General features: G+C 41.3%; 1 long non-coding RNA gene across 1 annotated transcript; it reads right to left on the reverse strand.

Moving 5' to 3' along the window:
- Positions 1 to 15084: 15084 nt before the first annotated feature.
- On the reverse strand, positions 15085 to 24846 carry LOC139359503 (uncharacterized). The gene is made up of 3 exons (XR_011615541.1): positions 21314 to 24846; positions 20465 to 20903; positions 15085 to 18740 (listed from the first exon to the last, which is right to left on the reverse strand). It is a non-coding gene; the product is annotated as an uncharacterized lncRNA (long non-coding RNA).
- Positions 24847 to 25011: the final 165 nt, after the last annotated feature.

A 25011-nucleotide genomic window follows, 5' to 3' on the forward strand; every position in this document is an offset into this window, starting at 1 on the left:
GAAATGAACAAAGCCTGCAAGAAGTATGGGATTATGTAAAAAGACCAAATCTACATCTGATTGGGGTGCCTGAAAGTGAGAGGGAAAATGGAATTAAGTTGGAAACCACTCTTCAGGATATCATCCAAGAGAACTTCCCCACCTAGTAGGCCAGGCCAACATTCAAATTCAAGAAATACAGAGAACACCGCAAAGATACTCCTCGAGAAGAGCAACTCCAAGAAACATAATTACCAGATTCACCAAAGTTGAAATGAAGGAAAAAAACTTAAGGGAAGCCAGAGAAAAAGGTCGGGTTACCCACAAAGGGAAGCCCATCAGACTAACAGCAGATCTCTCGGCAGAAACTCTACAAGCCAGAAGAGAGTGGGGGCCAATATTCAACATTCTTCAAGAAAACAATTTTAAACCCAGAATTTCATATCCAGCCAAACTAAGTTTCATAAGTGAAGGAGAAATAAAATCCTTTACAGATAAGCAAATGTTTACAGATTTTGTAACCACCAGGCCTGCCTTACAAGAGACCCTGAAGGAAGCACTAAACATGGAAAGGAACAACCGGTACAAGCCAGTGCAAAAACATGCCAAAATGTAAAGACCATCGAGGCTAGGAAGAAACTGCATCAACTTACAAGCAAAATAACCAGTAAATATCATAATGGCCAGATCAGGTTCACACATAAAAACATTAACCTTAAATGTAAATGGACTAAATGCTCCAATTAAAAGACATAGACTGGCAAACTGGATAAACAGTCAAGATTATCCATTTCCTGTATTCAGGAGACCCGTCTCACATGCAGAGACATAATAGGCTCAAAATAAAGGGATGGAGGAGGATCTACCAAGCAAATGGAGAACAAAAAAAAAGCATGGGTTGCAATACTAGTCTCTGATTAAACAGATTTTAAACCATAAAAGATAAAAAGAGACAAAGCAGGCCATTACATAATAGTAAAGGGATCAATTCAACAGGAAGGTAAAGCAAGTCCTTAGAGACTTACAAAGAGACTTAGACTTCCATACAATAATAATGGGAGACTTCAACACCCCACTGTCAACATTAGACAGATCAACAAGACAGAAAGTTAACAAGCATATCCAGGAATTGAACTCATCTCTGCAGCAAGCAGACCTACTAGGCTTCTACAGAACTCTCCACCCCAAATCAACAGAACATACATTCTTCTCAGCACCACATCACACTTATTCGAAAATTGACCACATAATTGGAAGTAAAGCACTCTTCAGCAAATGTACAAGAACAGAAATTATAACAAACTGTCTCTCAGACCACAGTGCAATCAAACTAGAACTCAGGACTAAGAAACTCAATCAAAACCGCTCAACTACATGGAAACTGAATAACCTGCTCCTGAATGACTACTGGGTACATAACAAAATGAAGGCAGAAATAAAGATGTTCTTTGAAACCAATGAGAACAAAGACACAACAAACCAGATTCTCTGGGACACACTTAAAGCAATGTGTAGAGGGAAATTTATAGCACTAAATGCCCACAAGAGGAAGCAGGAAAGATCTAAAATTGACACTCTAACATCACAATTAAAAGAACTAGAGAAGCAAGAGCAAACACATTCGAAAGCCAGCAGAAGGCAAGAAATAACTAAGATCAGAGCAGAACTGAAGGAGATAGAGACACGAAAAAATCCTACAAAAAGTCAATGAATCCAGGAGTTGGTTTTTTGAAAAGATCAACAAAATTGGTAGACCGCTAGCAAGACCAATACAGAAGAAAAGAGAGAAGAATCAAATAGACGCAATAAAAAATGATAAAGGGGATATAACCACCAACCCCACAGAAATACAAACTACCATCAGAGAATACTATAAACACCTCTATGCAAATAAACTAGAAAATCTAGAAGAAATGGATACTTTCCTGGACACTTATACCCTCCTAAGACTAAACCAGGAAGAAGCTGAATCCCTGAATAGATCAATAGCAGGCTCTGAAATTGAGGCAACAATTAATAGCCTACCAACCAAAAAAAGTCCAGAACTAGATGGATTCACAGCCAAATTCTACTAGAGGTACAAGGAGGAGCTGGTACCATTACTTCTGAAACTATTCCAATCAATAGAAAAAGGGGAAATCCTCCCTAACTCATTTTCTGAGGCCAACATCATCCTGATACCAAAGCCTGGCAGAGATACACCAAAAAACAAGAGAATTTTAGACCAATATCCCTGATGAACATTGATGCAAAAATCCTCAATAAAATACTGGCAACCCGAATCCAGCAGCACATCCAAAAGCTTATCCACCATGATCAAGTGGGCTTCATCCCTGGGATGCAAGGCTGGTTGAACATACACAAATCAATAAACTTAATCCAGCATGTAAACAGAACCAAAGACAAAAACCACATGATTATCTCAATAGATGCAGAAAAGGCCTTTCACAAAATTCAACAGCCCTGCATGCTAAAAACGCTCAATAAATTCCGTATTGATGGAATGTATCTCAAAATACTAAGAGCTATTTATGACAAACCCACAGTCAATATCATACTGAATGGGCAAAAACTGGAAAAATTCCCTTTGAAAACTGGCACAAGGCAGGGATGCCTTCTCTCATCACTCCTATTCAACATAGTGTTGAAAGTTCTGGCTACGGCAATCAGGCAAGAGAAAGAAATAAAGGGTATTCAGTTAGGAAAACAAGAAGTCTAATTGTCCCTGTTTGCAGATGACATGATTGTATATTTAGAAACCCCATTGTCTCAGCCCCAAATCTCCTTAAGCTGATAAGCAACTTCAGCAAAGTCTCAGGTTACAAAATTAATGTGCAAAAATCACAAGCATTCTTATACACCAGTAACAGACAAACAGAGAGCAAAATCATGAATGAACTTCTATTCACAATTGTTTCAAAGAGAATGAAATACCTAGGAATCCAACTTACAAGGGATGTAAAGGACCTCTTCAAGGAGAACTACAAACCACTGCTCAGTGAAATAAAAGAGGACACAAACAAATGGAAGAACATACCATGCTCATGGATAGGAATAATCAACATCGTGAAAATGGCTCTACTGCCCAAGGTAATTTATAGATTCAATGCCATCCCCATCAAGCTACCAATGAGTTTCTTCACAGAATTGGAAAAAACTGCTTTGAAGTTCATATGGAGTCAAAAAAGAGCCCGCATTGCCAAGAGAGTCCTAAGTCAAAAGAAGACAGCTGGAGGCATCACACTACCTGACTTCAAACTATACTACAAGGTTACAGTAACCAAAACAGCATGGAACTGGTACCAAAACAGAGATATAGACCAATGGAACAGAACAGAGTCCTCAGAAATAATACCACACATCTACAGCCATCTGATCTTTGACAAACCTGACAAAACCAAGAAATGGGGAAAGGATTCCCTATTTAATAAATGGTGCTGGGAAAATTGGCTAGCCATAAGTAGAAAGCTGAAACTGGATCCTTTCCTTACTCGTTATATGAAAATTAATTCAAGATGGATTAGAGACTTAAATGTTAGACATAAAACCATAAAAACGCTAGAAGAAAACCTAGGTAATACCATTCAGGACAAAGGCATAGGCAAGGACTTCATGTCTAAAACACCAAAAGCAACGGCAACAAAAGCCAAAATTGACAAATGGGATCTAATTAAACTAAAGAGCTTCTGCACAGCAAAAGAAACTACCATCAGAGTGAACAGGCAACATACAGAATGGGAGAAAATTTTTACGATCTACTCATCTGACAAAGGGCTAATATCCCAAACCTACAAAGAACTCAAACACATTTACAAGAAAAAAACAAACAACCCCATCAAAAAGTGGGCAAAGGATATGAACAGACATTTCTCAAAAGAAGACATGCATACAGCCAACAGACACATGAAAAAATGCTCATCATCACTGTCCATCAGAGAATTGCAAATCAAAACCACAATGAGATACCATCTCACACCAGTTAGAATGGCAATCATTAAAAAGTCAGGAAACAACAGGTGCTGGAGAGGATGTGGAGAAATAGGAAGACTTTTACACTGCTGGTGGAACTGTAAACTAGTTCAACCATTATGGAAAACAGTATGGCGATTCCTCAAGGATCTAGAACTAGAAGTACCATATGACCCAACCATCCCATTACTGGGGATATACTCAAAGGATTATAAATCGTGCTGCTATAAGGACACATGCACATGTATATTTATTGTAGCACTATTCACAATAGCAAAGACTTGGAATCAACCCAAATGTCCATCAGTGACAGACTGGATTAAGAAAATGTGGCACATATACACCATGGAATACTATGCAACCATAAAAAGGATGAGTTTGAGTCCTTTGTAGGGACATGGATGCAGCTGGAAACGATCTTTCTCAGCTAACTATTGCAAGAACAGAAAACTAAACACCACATGTTCTCACTCATAGGTGGGAACTGAACAATGAGATCACTTGGACTCGGGAAGGGGAACATCACACACCGGGGCCTATCACGAGGAGGGGAAGGGGGGGAAGGATTGCATTGGGAGTTATAACTGATGTAAATGCTGAGTAGATGGGTGCTGACGAGTTGATAGGTCCAGCACACCAACATGGCACAAGTATACATATGTAACAAACTTGCACGTAATGCACATGTACCCTAGAACTTAAAGTATAATAATAATAATAGGGGGGCGGAGCAAGGTGGCCGAATAGGAACAGCTCCAGTCTCCAACTCCCAGTGCGAGTGACACAGAAGACCGGTGATTTCTGCATTTTCAACTGAGGTACTGTGTTCATCTCTCTGGGGAATGCCGGACGATCGGTGCTGGTCAGCTGCTGCAGCCCGACCAGTGAGAGCTGAAGCAAGGCGAGGCATCACCTCACCTGGGAAGCGCAAGGGGGAAGGGAATCCCTTTTCCTAGCAAGGGGAACTGAGACACACAACACCTGGAAAATCGGGTAACTCCCACCCCAATACTGCGCTTTAAGCAAACAGGCACACAAGGAGATCATATCCCACACCTGGCCGGGAGGGTCCCACGCCCATGGAGCCTCCCTCATTGCTAGCACAGCAGTCTGCGATATTGCGGCAAGGCAGCGGCGAGGCTGGGGGAGGGGCACCCGCCATTCCTGAGGCTTAAGTAGGTAAACAAAGCTGCTGGGAAGCTCGAACTGGCTGGAGCTCACAGCAGCTCAAGGAAACCTGCCTGTCTCTGTAGACTCCACCTCTGGGGACAGGGCACAGTAAACAATAACAAAAACAGCAGAAACCTCTGCAGATGCAAACGACTCTGTCTGACAGCTTTGAAGAGAGTAGTGGATCTCCCAACACGGAGGTTGAGATCTGACAAGGGACAGACTGCCTGCTCAAGTGGGTCCCTGACCCCTGAGTAGCCTAACTGGGAGACATCCCCCACTAGGGGCAGTCTGACACCCCACACCTCACAGGGTGGAGTACACCCCTGAGAGGAAGCCTCCAAAGCAAGAATCAGACAGGTACACTCGCTGCTCAGAAATATTCTATCTTCTGCAGCCTCTGCTGCTGACACCCAGGCAAACAGGGTCTGGAGTGGACCTCAAGCAATCTCCAACAGAATTACAGCTGAAGGTCCTGACTGTTAGAAGGAAAACTATCAAACAGGAAGGACACCCACACCAAAACCCCATCAGTACGTCACCATCATCATCAAAGACCAGTGGCAGATAAAACCACAAAGATGGGGAAAAAGCAGGGCAGAAAAGCTGGAAATTCAAAAAATAAGAGCGCATCTCCCCCGGGAAAGGAGTGCAGCTCATCGCCAACAATGGATCAAAGCTTGACGGAGAATGACTTTGATGAGATGAGAGAAGAAGGCTTCAGTCCATCAAACTTCTCAGAGCTAAAGGAGGAATTATGTACCCAGTGCAAAGAAACTAAAAATCTTGAAAAAAAAGTGGAAGAATTGATGGCTAGAGTAATTAATGCAGAGAAGGTCATAAACAAAATGAAAGAGATGAAACCCATGACACAAGAAATACGTGACAAATGCACAAGCTTCAGTAACCGACTCGATCAACTGGAAGAAAGAGTATCAGCGATTGAGGATCAAATGAACAAAATGAAGCGAGAAGAGAAACCAAAAGAAAAAAGAAGAAAAAGAAATGAACAAAGCCTGCAAGAAGTATGGGATTATGTAGAAAGACCAAATCTACGTCTGATTGGGGTGCCTGAAAGTCACAGGGAAAATGGAACCAAGTTGGAAAACACTCTTCAGGATATCATCCAGGAGAACTTACCCAACCTAGTAGGGCAGGCCAACATTCAAATCCAGGAAATACAGAGAATGCCACAAAGATACTCTTCGAGAAGAGCAACTCCAAGACACATAACTGCCAGATTCACTAAAGTTGAAATGAAGGAAAAAATCTTAAGGACAGCCAGAGAAAAAGGTCGGGTTACCCACAAAGGGAAGCCCATCAGACTAACAGCAGATCTCTCGGCAGAAACTCTACAAGCCAGAAGAGAGTGGGGGCCAATATTCAATATTCTTAAAGAAAAGAATTTTCAACCCAGAATTTCATATCCAATCAAACTAAGTTTCACAAGTGAAACAGAAATAAAATCCTTTACAGATAAGCAAACGCTTAGAGATTTTGTCACCACTAGGCCTGCCTTACAAGAGACCCTGAAGGAAGCACTCAACATGGAAAGGAACAACCGGTACCAGCCATTGCAAAAACATGCCAAAATGTAAAGACCATCGAGCCTAGGAAGAAACTGCATCAACTAACGAGCAAAATAACCAGTTAATATCATAATGGCAGGATCAAGTTCACACATAACAATATTAACCTTAAATGTAAATGGACTAAATGCTCCAATTAAAAGACACAGATTGGCAAACTGGATAAAGAGTCAAGACCCATCAGTCTGCTGTATTCAGGAGACCCATCTCACACGCAGAGACATACATAGGCTCAAAATAAAGGGATGGAGGAAGATCTACCAAGCAAATGGAGAACAAAAAAAAGCGGGGGTTGCAATACTAGTCTCTGATAAAACAGACTTTAAACCATCAAAGATCAAAAGAGACAAAGAAGGCCATTACATAATGGTAAAAGGATCAATACAACAGGAAGAGCTAACTATCCTAAATATATATGCACCCAATACAGGAGCACCCAATTCATAAAGCAAGTCCTTAGAGACTTACAAAGAGACTTAGACTCCCATACAATAATAATTGGAGACTTCAACACTCCACTGTCAACATTAGACAGATCAACAAGACAGAAAGTGAACAAGGATATCCAGGAATTGAACTCATCTCTGCAGCAAGCAGACCTACTAGACATCTATAGAACTCTCCACCCCAAATCAACAGAATATACATTCTTCTCAGCACCACATAGCACTTATTCGAAAATTGACCACATAATTGGAAGTAAAGCACTCCTCAGCAAATGTACAAGAACAGAAATTATAACAAACTGTCTCTCAGACCACAGTGCAATCAAACTAGAACTCAGGACTAAGAAACTCAATCAAAACCGCTCAACTACATGGAAACTGAACAACTTCTTCCTGAATGACTACTGGGTACATAACGAAATGAAGGCAGAAATAAAGATGTTCTTTGAAACCAATAAGAACAAAGATACAACATACCAGAATCTCTGGGACACAATTAAAGCAGTGTGTAGAGGGAAATTTATAGCACTAAATGCCCACAAGAGAAAGCAGGAAAGATCTAAAATTGACACTCTAACATCACAATTAAAAGAACTAGAGAAGCAAGAGCAAACGCATTCAAAAGCTAGCAGAAGGCAAGAAATAACTAAGATCAGAGCAGAACTGAAGGAGATAGAGACACAAAAAAGCCTCCAAAACAATCAATGAATCCAGGAGTTGGTGTTTTGAAAAGATCAACAAAATTGACAGACCGCTAGCAAGACTAATAAAGAAGAAAAGAGAGAAGAATCAAATAGACGCAATAAAAAATGATAAAGGGGATATCACCACCGACCCCACAGAAATACAAACTACCATCAGAGAATACTATAAACACCTCTACGCAAATAAACTAGAAAATCTAGAAGAAATGGATACTTTCCTGGACACTTACACTCTTCCAAGACTAAAACAGGAAGAATTTGAATCCCTGAATAGACCAATAGCAGGCTCTGAAATTGAGGCAATAATTAATAGCCTACCAACCAAAAAAAGTCCAGGACCAGATGGATTCACAGCTGAATTCTACCAGAGGTACAAGGAAGAGCTGGTACCATTCCTTCTGAAACTATTCCAATCAATAGAAAAAGAGGGAATCCTCCCTAACTCATTTTCTGAGGCCAACATCATCCTGATACCAAAGCCTGGCAGAGACACAACAAAAAAAGAGAATTTTAGACCAATATCCCTGATGAACATCGATGCAAAAATCCTCAATAAAATACTGGCAAACCGGATTCAGCAGCACATCAAAAAGCTTATCCACCATGATCAAGTGGGCTTCATCCCTGGGATGCAAGGCTGGTTCAACATACGCAAATCAATAAACATAATCCAGCATATAAACAGAACCAAAGACAAGAACCACATGATTATCTCAATAGATGCAGAAAAGGCATTTGACAAAATTCAACAGCCCTTCATGCTAAAAACGCTCAATAAATTCGGTATTGATGGAACGTACCTCAAAATAATAAGAGCTATTTATGACTAACCCACAGCCAATATCATACTGAATGGGCAAAAACTGGAAAAATTCCCTTTGAAAACTGGCACAAGACAGGGATGCCCTCTCTCACCACTCCTATTGAACATAGTGTTGGAAGTTCTGGCTAAGGCAATCAGGCAAGAAAAAGAAATCAAGGGTATTCAGTTAGGAAAAGAAGAAGTCAAATTGTCCCTCTTTGCAGATGACATGATTGTATATTTAGAAAATCCCATTGTCTCAGCCCAAAATCCTCTTAAGCTGATAAGCAACTTCAGCAATGTCTCAGGATACAAAATTAATGTGCAAAAATCACAAGCATTCGTATACACCAGTAGCAAACAAACAGAGAGCCAAATCATGAATGAACTTCCATTCACAATTGCTTCAAAGAGAATAAAATACCTAGGAATCCAACTTACAAGGGATGTAAAGGACCTCTTCAAAGAGAACTACAAACCACTGCTCAGTGAAATAAAAGAGGACACAAACAAATGGAAGAACATACCATGCTCATGGATAGGAAGAATCAATATTGTGAAAATGGCCATACTGCCCAAGGTTATTTATAGATTCAATGCCATCCCCATCAAGCTACCAATGAATTTCTTCACAGAATTGGAAAAAACTGCTTTAAAGTTCATATGGAACCAAAAAAGACCCTGCATCTCCAAGACAATCCTAAGTCAAAAGAACAAAGCTGGAGGCATCACGCTACCTGACTTCAAACTATACTACAAGGCCACAGTAACCAAAACAGTATGGTACTGGTACCAAAACAGAGATATAGACCAATGGAACAGAACAGAGTCCTCAGAAATAATACCACACATCTACAGCCATCTGATCTTTGACAAACCTGAGAGAAACAAGAAATGGGGGAAAGGATTCCCTATTTAATAAATGGTGCTGGGAAAATTGGCTAGCCATAAGTAGAAAGCTGAAACTGGATCCTTTCCTTACTCCTTATACAAAAATTAATTCAAGATGGATTAGAGACTTAAATGTTAGACCTAATACCATAAAAACCCTAGAGGAAAACCTAGGTAGTACCATTCAGGACATAGGCATGGGCAAAGTCTTCATGTCTAAGACACCAAAAGCAACGGCAGCAAAAGCCAAAATTGACAAATGGGATCTCATTAAACTAAAGAGCTTCTGCACAGCAAAAGAAACTACCATCCGAGTGAACAGGCAACCTACAGAATGGGAGAAAATTTTTGCAATCTACTCATCAGACAAAGGGCTAATATCCAGAACCTACAAAGAACTCAAACACATTTACAAGAAAAAAACAAACAACCCCATCAAAAAGTGGGCAAAGGATATGAACAGACATTTCTCAAAAGAGGACATTCATACAGCCAACAGACACATGAAAAAATGCTCATCATCACTGTCCATCAGAGAATTGCAAATCAAAACCACAATGAGATACCATCTCACACCAGTTAGAATGGCAATCATTAAAAAGTCAGGAAACAACAGGTGCTGGAGAGGATGTGGAGAAATAGGAACACTTTTACACTGTTGGTGGGATTGTAAACTAGTTCAACCATTATGGAAAACAGTATGGCAATTCCTCAAGGATCTAGAACTAGATGTACCATATGACCCAGCCATCCCATTACTGGGTATATACCCAAAGGATTATAAATCATGCTGCTATAAAGACAGATGCACACGTATGTTTATTGCAGCACTATTCACAATAGCAAAGATTTGGAATCAACCCAAATGTCCATCAGTGACAGACTGGATTAAGAAAATGTGGCACATATACACCATGGAATACTATGCAGCCATAAAAAAGGATGAGTTTGTATCCTTTGTAGGGACATGGATGCAGCTGGAAACCATCATTCTTAGCAAACTGTCACAAAAACAGAAAACCAAACACCGCATGTTCTCACTCATAGGTGGGAACTGAACAATGAGATCACTTGGACTCGGGAAGGGGAACATCACACACCGGGGCCTATCCTGGGGAGGGGGTAGGGGGGAGGGCGGAGGTATTACATTGGGAGTTATACCTGTTGTAAATGACGAGTTGTTGGGTGCTGACGAGTTGATGGGTGCAGCACAGCAACATGGCACAAGTATACTTATGTAACAAACCTGCACATTATACACATGTACCCTAGAACTTAAAGTATAATAATAATTAAAAAAATAAAATAAAATAAAAAAATAATAAAAAAATAAAATAAATAAAATAAAAAAACTTGAAACATGCTGTCTGTGAAAAGGTTTTGTGATGCATGAATTCATCTCACAGAGTTAAAGTTTTTCTGATTCAGCAGGATGGAAACAGTCTTCACAAAATCTACGAATGGGAGGTTGGAAACACCCTTTTTATGGAATCTACAAAGGGACATTTTGGAGGCCACTGAGACCTCTAGTGTAAAACCAAATATCCTGCAATTAAAACTAGAAACAAACTATTGGTAAAAATTCTTGGCAATGCATGGATTCATTTTACAGAGTTAAATCGCAGTTTTTATTCAGCAGGTTTGAAACACTCTTTTTGTAGAATCTGTGAAGGGACATTTTGGAACCCATTGAGGCCTACAGTGGAAAACTGAATATTCCTTGATAAAAACTAGAAACAAGTAATGTGTGAAAATGCTTCGCAATGTGTGGATTCATCTCACAGAGTTTAATCTTTGTTTTGTTTCAGTAAGTCGGAAACACTCTTTTGTAAAATCTACAAAGAAATATTTTGGAGTCCATTGAGGCCTATAGTGAAAAACAGAATATTTCGCCATGAAAATTAGAAACAAAGTATCTGTAAAAATGTTTTGTGATGTGAAGATTTATCTCACACAGTTAAACGTTTGTATTGATTCAGCTGGCTGGCAACACTCTTTTTGTAAAATCTACGACAAAACATTTCAGAGACCATTGAGGTCTAGGGAGAAAGATTGAATATCCCTTGATTAAAACTAGAAACAAGCTATCCGTTGAAATGCTTTGTGATGTTTGTATTTATTTTACAGAGTGAAGCATTTATTTGGATTAAGTAGGTTGGAAACACTCTTTTTGGAGAATCTACAAATTGACATTTCAGAGTCCAATGAAGCCTACAGTGAGAAACCAATCATTCTGCAATAAAACCTAGAAACAAGCGATCTGTGAACTTGCTTTGAGATCTATGGGTTCTTCTCACAGGAGTAAGCCATTGTGTTGATTCAGCAGGTAGGAAACACTATTCTTCTAGAATCTAAGAAGGGACACTTCGGAGCCGATTTAGGCCTATAGTGAAAAACAGCATATTCCATGATAAAAACTGGAAACAAGCTATCTGTCCAAATGCTGTGCAATGTGTGCATTCATCTCAAAGAGTTATACCTTTGTTTTGATTCAGCAGGCTGGAAATACTCTTTCAGTAGAATCTACAAAGGAACAGTTTGGAGCCTATTTAGGCCTATAGTCAAAATACCGAATATGCTGCAATGAAAACTAGTAAAAAGTTATCTGTGAAAATACTTTAAGATGTGTGGATTTATTTCACAGAGCTAAATCTTTGCTTTGATTCAGCAGGATGGAAACACTCTTTTTGTAGAAACTACAAAGGGAAATTTCAAAGTCATTGAGGCCTACCGTGAAAACCCAAATATCCTGTGATAAAAACTAGAAACAAGCTATCTGTAAAAATACTTTGTGATGTGTGGATTCACCTCACAGAATTAATAAACCTTTGTTTCTATTAAAAAGGTTGAAAATACTCTTTTAGTAAAATCTACTAAGTACAGGATGGAAACACTTTGTTTTTAGAAACTACAAAGGAACTTTTCAGAGCCAAAAGAGACCTATAGTTAAAAACTGAATATCCCATAATAAAAACTGGAAACAAGCTATCTGTAAAAATACCTTGCAACATGTGCATTCATCTCCCCATGTTTAACTTTTGTTTTGATTCAGGAGGTTTTAAGCACTTTTTTTTTTTTTTTGTAGAATATAGAAAGGGACATTTCAAAGCACATTGAGGCCTATAGTGAAAAAAAGTATCCCACAATAAAAATTAGAAACAGATTGGTGGGCGGAGCAAGATGGCCAAATAGGAACAGCTCCAGTCTCCAGCTCCCAGCGCAAGCGACACAGAAGACAGGTGATTTCTGCATTATCAACTGAGGTACTGGGTTCATCTCACTGGGGAGTGCTGGACAATCGGTGCTGGTCAGCTGTTGCAGCCCAACCAGCGAGAGCTTAAGCAGGGCGAGGCATCACCTCACCTGGGAAGTGCAAGGGGGAAGGGAATCCCTTTTCCTAGCCAGGGGAACTGAGACACACAACACCTGGAAAATCAGGTAACTCCCACCCCAATACTGCGCTTTAAGCAGGGATGCCCTCTCTCACCACTCCTATTCAACATAGTGTTGGAAGTTCTGGCTAGGGCAATCAGGCAAGAGAAAGAAATAAAGGGTATTCAGTTAGGAAAACAAGAAGTCTAATTGTCCCTCTTTGCAGATGACATGATTGTATATTTAGAAAACCCCATTGTCTCAGCCCAAAATCTCCTTAAGCTGATAAGCAACTTCAGCAAAGTCTCAGGATACAAAATTAATGTGCAAAAATCACAAGCATTCTTATACACCAGTAACAGACAAACAGCCAAATCATGAATGAACTTCCATTCACAACTGCTTCAAAGAGAATAAAATACCTAGGAATCCAACTTACAAGGGATGTAAAGGACCTCTTCAAGGAGAACTACAAACCACTGCTCAGTGAAATAAAAGAGGACACAAACAAATGGAAGAACATACCATACTCATGGATAGGAAGAATCAATATCGTGAAAATGGCCATACTGCCCAAGGTTATTTATAGATTCAATGCCATCCCCATCAAGCTACCAATGAGTTTCTTCACAGAATTGGAAAAAACTGCTTTAAAGTTCATATGGAACCAAAAAAGACCCCGCATCTCCAAGACAATCCTAAGTCAAAAGAACAAAGCTGGAGGCATCACGCTACCTGACTTCAAACTATACTACAAGGCTACAGTAACCAAAACAGTATGGTACTGGTACCAAAACAGAGATATAGACCAATGGAACAGAACAGAGTCCTCAGAAATAATACCACACATCTACAGCCATCTGATCTTTGATAAACCTGAGAGAAACAAGAAATGGGGGAAAGGATTCCCTATTTAATAAATGGTGCTGGGATAATTGGCTAGCCATAAGTAGAAAGCTGAAACTGGATCCTTTCCTTACTCCTTATACAAAAATTAATTCAAGATGGATTAGAGACTTAAATGTTAGACCTAATACCATAAAAACCCTAGAAGAAAACCTAGGTAATACCATTCAGGACATAGGCATGGGCAAGGACTTCATGTCTAAAACACCAAAAGCAATGGCAACAAAGGCCAAAATTGACAAATGGGATCTCATTAAACTAAAGAGCTTCTGCACAGGAAAAGAAACTACCATCAGAGTGAACAGGCAACCTATAGAATGGAAGAAAATTTTTGCAATCTACTCATCAGACAAAGGGCTAATATCCAGAACCTACAAAGAACTCAAACACATTTACAAGAAAAAAACAAACAACCCCATCAAAAAGTGGGCAAAGGATATGAACAGACATTTCTCAAAAAAGGACATGCATACAGCCAACAGACACATGAAAAAATGCTCATCATCACTGGCCATCAGAGAAATGCAAATCAAAACCACAGTGAGATACCATCTCACACCAGTTAGAATGGCAATCATTAAAAAGTCAGGAAATAACAGGTGCTGGAGAGGATGTGGAGAAATAGGAACACTTTTACACTGTTGGTGGGATTGTAAACTAGTTCAACCATTATGGAAAACAGTATGGCGATTCCTCAAGGATCTAGAACTAGAAGTACCATATGACCCAGCCATCCCATTACTGGGTGTATACCCAAAGGATTATAAATCATGCTGCTATAAAGACACATGCACACGTATGTTTATTGTGGCACTATTCACAATAGCAAAGACTTGGAATCAACCCAAATGTCCATCAGTGACAGACTGGATTAAGAAAATGTGGCACATATACACCATGGAATACTATGCAGCCATCAAAAAGGATGAGTTTGTGTCCTTTGTAGGGACATGGATGCAGCTGGAAACCATCATTCTCAGCAAACTATCGCAAGAACAGAAAACCAAACACCGCATGTTCTCACTCATAGGTGGGAACTGAACAATGAGATCACTTGGACTCGGGAAGGGGAACATCACACACCAGGGCCTATCACGGGGAGGGGGGAGGGTGGAGGGATTGCATTGGGAATTATACCTGATGTAAATGACGAGTTGATGGGTGCTGACGAGTTGATGAGTGCAGCACACCAACATGGCACAAGTATACATATGTAACAAACCTGCACGTTATGCACATGTACCCTAGAACTTAAAAGTATAATTAAAAAAAAAAATTAGAAACAAGCTATATGTAAAAATACTTTGTGATGTGTTCATTTATTTCACAGAGTTAAATCCTTGTTTTGATTCAGCAGGGTGGTAACACTTTTTTGTAGTATCTACAAAGAGACATTTCTTAGCCCATTGTGGCCTGTAGTGAGAAACAGAATATCCCATGACAAAAACTAAAAACTAGTTACATTTGAAAAATATTTTTTGATGCACGCATTTACCTCACAGATTTAAACATTTGTTTTGATTCAGCAGATTGGAAACACACTTCTAGTGGTATCTATGAAGGGACACTTCAGAGCCCATTGAGGCCTACTGTGAAAAAGTGAATATTTTGTGATAAAAGTTAGAAAGATGCTACCTGTGGAAATTCTTTGCAATGTGTGGATTCATCTCACAGCGTTTAACCTTTCTTTTAATTCAGTAGTTAGAAAACACTCTTTCAGTAAAATCTACGAAGGGATATATCAAAGCCCCTTGAGGCCTATAGTGAAAATCCGAATATGCCATGATAAAAACTAGAAACAGCAATCTGTAGAAATGCTTTTAGATGTGCAATTTCATTTCACAGAGCTAAACCTTTGTTTTGGTTCAGCAGTTAGAAAACATTCTTTTTGTAAAATCTACGAAGGGACATTTTGAAGCCCATTGAGGCATATTGTGAAAAACCAAATATCCTGCCATTAAACTAGCAATCTGTGAAAATGCTTTGCGATGTATGGATTCATTTCACAGAGATAAACTTTGTTTTGATTCAGAAGGTTGGAAACACTCTTTTTGTAGAATCTATGAGGGGATCATTTAGAGTCCACTGAGGCCTGTTGGGAAAAATCAAATTTCCCGCAATAAAAACTACATACAAGGTATCTGTGAAAATCCTTTGTGATGTCTGGATTCATCTCACAGATTTAAACCTTTGTTTTGACTCAGCAGGTTGAAAACACTCATTTTGTAGAATCTACAAAGGAACATTATGAAGCCCGGTGAGGCCTACAGTGGAAAATGGAATATCCCATGATAAAAAGTAGAAACAAGATATCTGTGAAAATGCTTTGTGATGTGTGCATTTGTCTTACATAGGTAAACCATTGTTTTGATTCAGAAGGTTGGAAACGTTTTAAATAATCTACAAAGGGACATTTAGAAGCTTATTGAAGCCTGTAGTGAAAAACCAATTATCTCTCAATATAAACTAGAAACAAGCTATCTGTGAAAATGCTTTCAGATGAGTAGAATCAGCTCAAAGACTTAAACCACTGTTTTGATTCAGCAGGTTGAAAACATTGTTTATGGAAAATCTATGAAGGGCAAGGTGGAAACACTCTTTTTGTAGAATCTATGAAGTGACACTGTGGAGCCCACTGAGGACTATATTAAAAATCTGAATGTCCTGTGATAAAAACTAGAAATAAGCTATCTGTGAAAAAGCTCTGTGATTAGTGGATCCCTCACACAGAGCTAAACCATTTCTTTTTTTATTGAACGCATTGGTAACACTCTTTTTGAAGAATCTACGGAAAGACATTTCCGGGCCCATGGACTAGTATATTGAAAAACTGAATATCCTGCGATGCAAACTAGCAATAATTTATTAGTGAAAATGCTTTGCCATGTGTGGATTCATCTCATAGAGTTAAACCTTTATTTTCATTCAGTATGTTGGGAACACTCTTTTTGTAGAATATACAAAAAGACATTTTGGTGAACAGTGAGGCCTAATGTATAAAAATGAGCACTTCAGGATAACAACTAAAAGCTATGTATCTGTAAAAATGGTTTGTGATGTGTGGATTCATCTCAGAGTTAAGCCATTGTTTTGATTCAACAGGTTGGAAACACCTTTTTTGTAGACTCTATGAAGGTACATTTTGGAGCCCACAGTGAACTATAGTGAAAAATCTAATATCCCAGGATAAAAACCAGAAACAATCTATCAGTTAAAATAATTTGTGATGTATGGATTCGTCTCACAGAGTTAAACCTTTTTTTATATTCAGTGATGTATGGTTTCATCTCACAGAGTTAAACTCTTTTTTATTTTCAGTTAAACTTTTTTTTTTGTTCCCCTCAAGTTGGAGTCCTCCAACTTGGGCACCGGGCCACATTATGGATAGCTTGTGCAATGAAGGGAATGCGGGGATGGAGTTGGCAGCAGTTTCTGTGTCACCTGTCTGCAATTTTTTGCAGCTGAAGTTGTGGGGCCCCATCCACACCTCAACAGATTGTACCCTCATCCGTATCTAACTTAACTGTTGCTCACACTCTTTGTCCCAGAATGAAATCCCAAAATGATGGAAGAGTGCCCGCCTCACAAAGTAAAGCAACTGCTTGGCTAAAAATCGAATTCGAGGTGGATTTAAGAAGCCCTATGGACAGGACTGCTAGGGTCTAGCACTGAGTTGACTGCAGCACAATGAGGCACTGGGAGGTGTCTGCTCTTGGGTGTGATATGCTCCTGTTTTTTATTGAAGATTAGTTGTTTTGCATGGGAAGGTGATTTGGATCCCTGTTGGTCTTAGTCAGATCCCAATTCACCGCAGATTCAGGAACTACGAAAAATCAAAAAACACGCAGCCCCATAGCCCAAGCAGAGCCACACAGACAGGTGCACCGGAAGGTGGCGCAACTCGGGAAAAAAGGGCAGTAGTGCATGAGTCAAATATTTTTTAGCAAACAACACTTATACACACATGCAGACACACACACATACACACAGCCACACACACACGCACACACACACACACACAGACAGACATCCAAAACTCGCAGCACTCCCAAAGAAACACACAGCCCAGCAGCTTCTGAAGCTGCGCAGTTCTGCTTCTCCAGGAAGTCTATCTGGCAAGAGTGCAGTCCTGAAAAACACAGGAGGACGGTACCTAGAAATCACAGTGAGGCAACTTTCAAGGAGATACCCCCACACCAAGTAGGCAGGCCTGACGCATCCTGCAGATCTTCTTGAACCTTAGGGATTTTGCAGTGTATTTCTGAAGCTCCACTTCAGGTTTCCTCAGGCTGACTCGCCACTGCCATCTGCTAGGATTGTGAGACTATCACGTGGATCTTTCAACGAAGACAGGTGAAACTCCAACGCGTACCCACGTCCACAGAGGTCTTCTTCTCTGCCAAGCCACAGACACTTGCAGCCAGGCAACAGTGGAATTCACTGTGGCGCGAGCCTTCGCTCACAGCTTGCTCAAGGTGCCCAGAGACTGGCGCATGCGCATTCGCAAGGCAGCCTTGGGAGCTGAACCGTCAGGGCTGTCAGTCTGCCTAACCAGAGAAAAATAGTACAGGCAGAGCCAGCCTGGCCTCGGGAATAAGGCTGTCTGAGATAACCACAGGGAGACCCTATAAGTCTCCACCATAGGGCCTCCTCGGGCTGTCTCCGTGGTTAGGCTCCAGTGGAGGGGGAGAAGTTTCTAGAATTTAAGGTGGGCACTGGGAATGGTTCTTCTGATTCCATTGCCAAAAGAGGCTGTGTGACGGAATTGGTGAAATGTTGAGGGGTCTTGGGGTGATGAAATCATCCCTGATATACCGGAGGTGCATGTCATTGAAAGATGGCCGGGTCCTTGAGCTCACTGCCACACTTCATTCTGGGCCTCACAGATGCTCCTGCTTCTCAGCACAGCCGTCTGGAAATGGAAAGAAACATGACGGAAACAAGTCCAATGTGATACGAGGTCTTTGAAGTAGAACTGGCAACACACTAGAGCAAATGTAATTGAGGGATTGTCTCAGAGGCCTTCTGGGGTGATCACAATCCTGATGAGCATGTCCAGGAGTGCTGGTTAGGGTCACTGTTGACACCACATGGAAGCTAAGAAAAATAAATGCTCGCCTAAAAAAACCAGAGGACCTGTGATAAAGTCCAAGCCACGTTGAAAGGTTTTTTGCTAGAAGACCCAAGAGCCTCCTGCATAGTGAAAACAACCCCAGCCCCTACCACTAGGCCACTACCCACAACCTGGAGTGCGACAAGCCTAACCGAAGTCCCTTTTTCTCCCTGAAACCCCTGGCAGCCAAAATATGCATGGCAAGAGTCAGGTCCACCCAGCAACAGGCCAGTGATAAACCGCCTCCACAATGAGAAAGGACGTGCAGATGAAATGAAGCAGAGCCTAGATTACCAGGCAAACGCCAGACTGGCTGTCTGCTCTCATGCTGCCTACTCTCATGCTACAGGAATCATGCTGCCCTCTGATAGAAGTCAGAGAAAAATAGGCTCTTTGATGGTGGATATAGTGGGAATTTACTATTCCAAAAATATCACAGCTGCCCAGTCATTAAAACGTGACAGTGTTTAGAAGGAAACACTCATGAAATGGATCTCCATGAGTGTGGTTTTCTGGCAACTGGGAAACTTTTACTATGGAAGACTTGGAGCCAGATCCAGGAAACCCTAGGCCCAGGAGGAACATGGAAGTGAGGAATAGAGGAGGCCAGTGTGGAGGCCACAGACCACCCAGCATCAATCCATCCCACTCTCAGGTGGTTCCATGAATGAAAGCCAAAATTGGGAGCCGGCCAAATGGCCCCAGTGTGTGATCCAGCTGTTGCCTGCACATTGGAGTCCTCCCACCTGAGCACAGGGCCATGGTGTAAACAGCTTGTGCAATGAAGAGACTGCAAGGATAGATTTGGAAGCACCTTCTGTGTCATCTCTCTGCACATTTTTGCAGGTAAAGGTGCGGACCCCATCCACACTTCATCAAAGTATATACTCTCCCCAATCGGAACTTATGGCTGCTCACCACTCCCTCCCGGAATGAAATCCGAAGACGATGGAGGAGTGCCCACTTCATGTGGTGAAGCACCTGTTCGGCTCAAAACCGAACTCGAGTTGGATTCAAGCGGCTCTGAGACAGGATTGCGAGGATCTGGTCCTAGGTCGGTCCCAGGACAAAGAAGTCGTGGGAGGTGTCTGCCCTTGGGTGTGGTGTGCTCCTCTTCTTTCTTCAAGAGTGGCTTTTGTGCAGGGGAAGGTGACTTGGACCCCGGCGTGTCTCAGCCAGTCCCCCAATCCAACGCGGATTAAGGAAACACAGAAAAACAAAGTACATGAAGCAACTCAGCCCGAGCAAAGCCACAGAGACGGGCGCACCAGAAGGTGGGGCAACATGAAAAGGAAAGTGCAGCAGTGTGAGAGCCACATTGCTTTCAGCAGACACCACTTAGACACACACACACGGAAACATGCATCACTCGCAACACTCCCATAACAACACACACAGCCCGGCAGCTTCTGAGACTGCCCGGTACTGCTCTGCCCCGAAACCCTACAGGTGAGAGCAGCCCCAGAAAACACAGGCGAGCTGTACCTAGAAATTAAGGGGGATCAACTTTCAAGGAGACTCACCCTCAAACGGTCTAGGCAGGCCTGCCACATCCTGCGGGTCCTTTTGGATCCTTAGGGATTTCGCATTGTATTTCTGAAGCTCCGCTTAAGATTTCTTCAGGCTGATTCACCACTGCCATCTCCTAGGATTGTGGGACTATCACGTGGATCCTTCAAAGAAGACAGGCAAGAGTCCAACGCCGACGTACCCCACAGAGGTCTCTTTCTCCGCCAAGCCACAGATACTTGTCGCCCAGCAACAGTGACAGTCACTGACGGGAGTCTTCCCTCACCGCTTGCGCAAGGCGCTCGGATTCTGGCGCATGGGCTTTCGCGAGGTAGCCTTGGGAGCTGAACAGTCAGGGCTGTCAGCCTGCATAAGCAGAGGAAAATGGTTCAGGCAGAGCTAGCCTGGTCTTGGGAGATGTCTGTCCTTAGGTATGGTGTGCTCCTCTTCTTTCTGCAAGAGTGGATTCTTTGCGAGGGAATGTGATTTGGACCCAGGCGTGTCCAGTCAGCCCCCCAGTTCACCGCGCATTTAGGAAACACAGAAAAACAAAGGACACGAAAGGCAGCCCAAGCAGAGCCACTCAGACAGGCGCACCAGAAGGTGGGGTGAGTCCAAAACGAAAGTGCTGCAGCGTGTGAGCCACATTGCTTTCAGCAGACACCAACCACTTACGCACACACACGCGCGCGCGCGGAAACATACATCACTCGCAACATTCCCTTATCAACACACAGCAGGGTAGCTTCTGAGACTGTGCGGTGCTGCTCTACCACGAAGACGCACTGGGGAGAGAGCAGCCCTAGGAAACACAAGCGGGCTGTTCCTAGAAATCACAGGGGGCAACTTTCAAGGATACTCACATCAATACCATTTAAGCAGGCCTGACACATCCTGCAGGTCCTTTTGGCCCCTTGGGGATATCGCGCTGTATTTCTGAAGGTCTGCTTGAAATTTCTTCAGGCTGACTCTCCACTGCCATCTCCTAGGATTGTGGGAATATCACGTGGATCCTTCAAAGAAGACAGGCTAGAGTCTAATGTGGACGCAGGTCCACAGAGGTCTCCTTCTCTGCCAAGCCACAGATACTTGTCGCCAGTCAACGGTTGCATTCACTGTGAGGCAAGCCTTAGCTCACCGGTTACTCACCGTGCGCTGAGACTGGCGCATGCGCATTTGCGAGGCAGCCTTGGGCTTGAACTGTCAGGGCTGTCAGCCTGCCTAAGCAGAGGAAAATGGGACAGGCAGAGTCAGCCTGGTTCGCTAAAAAGCTGCCTGCCACAACCACTTCGGGACCCTAAAAGTCTCGACCATAGGGCCTCCTCGGGCCGTCTCCGTGGTTGCTTCCCGCTGGAGGAGGAGGAGTTTCAAGAATGTGAGGTGAGCTCTGGAAACTGCTCTTCTGATTCCATTTCCAAAAGAGGCTGTGTGCAGGAATTCGGTCCCAATGGAATGGGAATACAGTCTATTGAGTTGATGAGGGGTCTCTTGGTAATGGAATCACTCCTGATACCCCTGAGGCGGATGTCAGTGAAAGATGGCCGGGCCGTTGAGCTTACTGCCTCCCTTCATCCTGGGCCTCCCAGATGCTCCTGCTGGTCTGGGAATGGAAGGAACTATGACAGAAACAATGATCTTTGAACTGGGACTGGCAACCCACAAGGGCAAATGAAGTTGAGAGAATGTCTCAGAGTCTTGGGTGATTGCAAGGCTGAAGAGGGTGTCCGAGAGTGCTGGTGAGGGTCGCCGTGGAACTCTGATAGCAGCTAAGAAGAATCAGTGCTCGCCTAAGAGAACCAGAGGGCCTGGACTGGAGTCCAAGCCACGTTCAAAGATTTTTGCCAGAAGACTGAAGACCACCCTGCAAAGTGAAAACAACCCTAGTCCCCACAACTAGATCACTACCCACAACCTGGAGTGCAGCCAGCCTCCCCGAAGTCCCTTTGGTTCCCTGAAATCCCTCCCTGGCGGCCAAAGTTCCATGGCAAGAGTTAGGAGTCAGCTAAAAGCATAATTACCAAGTCACAATTTTCTGTGGATGGCAAAAAGTTTTAGGACAGCCACTATTGAAGCCAAAATTAAATATAAATTTATATTATGTTCCACACAAGAATTTGACATAACAATTATAATTATGCAAAATGTACATTAAAATATTACAATTATAAGAGTTTCCCATAACTTTGGAATATATAACAATAATATATTTTTACAAATACAGCACAAAGAAATTCTAACACCATTTCATGTTTGACCATGCTTACTATATGATTTTTATATTATATAAATCAAATATGTCATTTTTGTACTTTAGGAGACCTAATAGCTAAAAGTTCAATTAGGTCAGAAAAAGACACAATTTATAATATGATTATGGAACATTTGTCAAATATCAAAGGTTTAAATCATTTTATATTATAAAATAGAATTCTAGGTTACCATAAGTCATCCATTCGGCCAAAATGATAACTCAAAACTTTTTAAAGGCAAAAACCTATACTCATTAATAGAGGGGAAACTTAGCTTTCTAAACAATTCTTTCTTTTTATTATTTTTCTTATACCTTATTCAAAAGGCAAAAAGAAGCTTTTCATCATTATTTAGTATCACATGAAAATCTTGTTCTAGAGAGAGAGCCAGATTTCACCTTTGCATCATGGTACTATTAATGTCAAACTCAATGCTTAATATAAGTTTATAGACAAATCTATCCAATTTTAATGTTTGACCATGAGGTAAGAGTCTCATTAAACTTTCTTATAACTCTTTACAATTTTCTGTTAAAGAGCAGATCAATGCTCCAAGAAAAGCATGTTGTGCTTTCATTTTAATGTTCAATTTATGAAAAATCTGAATGATACTTTTTTAACTTTAGCCAATATGCAAACACACAGAATTTCCTTTACAATATTAAATGTTTTACAAACCTTCCACAACTTGCTCAAACCTTCAGCTTTATTCTAACTTAAAACAATCCTGTAACCCTCTAAACAAGCCTGCCCCCACCCCCAAATTTGCCTTCCTATAATCTTTTACCTAAACACCTTGGATGTAAAACTGTTTCTTCAGTAGTCTCAATCACACGGAACAATGCTAACTATTGGCAACTTTCAGTTTCGGTGAAAAACTTGGTAAATATAAACCAAATATGAAATTCTAAGATACCCTCCCAAAACCATCTGAATGAACTCCTCCTCTTGGCCAAGAAAACATTTCAGAGTTAATCAGAAAATCTAGTTCAGGCATTGTGGAGGAGGGGGTCAGACATGCCTCATTATATCCCTCCAGCATTAACATTAACACAAACATTAAGTGTCATAAGAAACATTTACAATCTATTTTCTCTGAAGCCTTCTACCTGGAGGCTTCTTCTGCACAATAAAACCTTGGTCTCCAGAACCCTTTATCTTGACTCTGACATTCCTTTCTACTGCTAATAACTCTTCTAACTAACTACCATTCGTAGTATGTTTAAATCTAGCCAAGTGTGGTTACTCACGCCTGTATAATTCCAGCACTTTAGGAGGCCAAGGAGGGTGGATCACTTGAGCTCAGGAGTTGCAGAGCAGTCTGAGCAACATGGTGAAACTCAGCCTCCACTGAAAAAAATACAAAAAACTTAGCCAGGCATGGTGGCATGCATCTGTAGTCCTAGCTACTTGGAACACTGAAGAGGTAGGATCACTTGAGCTCAGTGGGCAGAGGTTGCAGTGAGCCGAGATCACACCACTGCACTCCAGCCTGGGTGACACAGTGAGACCTCATATCAAAAAAATAAAAAGAAAAATAAAAAGAATATGTTCAAATCTACCTATGATTTGGAAGCCCTCACTTAGAGTTGTCTTGCCCGCTCAGATCAAACCAATGTAAATCTTTCATGTATTGATTGATGTACTACGTATAGTACCTCATGTATAAAACAAATGTATAAATGTATAAAATGTATAAAAATGTATAAAAACAAGCTGTGCCCCGACCACCTTGGGCACATATCATCAGGACCCCCTGAGGCTGTGTGACAGGCATGTCTTTAACCTTGGCAAAATAAACTATTTAAATGGACTGAGACCTCTCTTAGATATTTTGGGTTCACAACTAGTAACCACAGAGAGATTCTCAGTGGAGCTGCCCCGATCTTTGACAAATCTCCTGTCAGTGCTTGACACCAGCTTAATCTATCCTTATGGCTCAAACCAATGAGAAAATGTGCTGAGGCCTGCCCCTCCCCCCAGAGAATCCTTAATATCCAAATTTGGTTGACATCTAAAGTTTATTTTGCTGTACAACTTCTTTTATGGAGTTTCACTTGTTTCTGACGGTGAAGGCAAGTTTTACTGCTTCCATACTGATAAAAGGCAGGTAACTCATATATATAGATATAGATATAGATATAAATATAGATATAGATATAAATATAGATATAGATAGATATAGATATATAACAAATGAAACCCAGTGGTCTTAGGTATATATATATATATATATGTAAAATAAAACCCAATTTAGGTACTTACCTAGGAAAGGGGCACTGGCTGCAGACTGCTCTCTGCCATTTTAGAAG

Source organism: Macaca nemestrina, chromosome 17 (assembly GCF_043159975.1).
Source record: "Macaca nemestrina isolate mMacNem1 chromosome 17, mMacNem.hap1, whole genome shotgun sequence".
Taxonomy (NCBI): domain Eukaryota; kingdom Metazoa; phylum Chordata; class Mammalia; order Primates; family Cercopithecidae; genus Macaca; species Macaca nemestrina.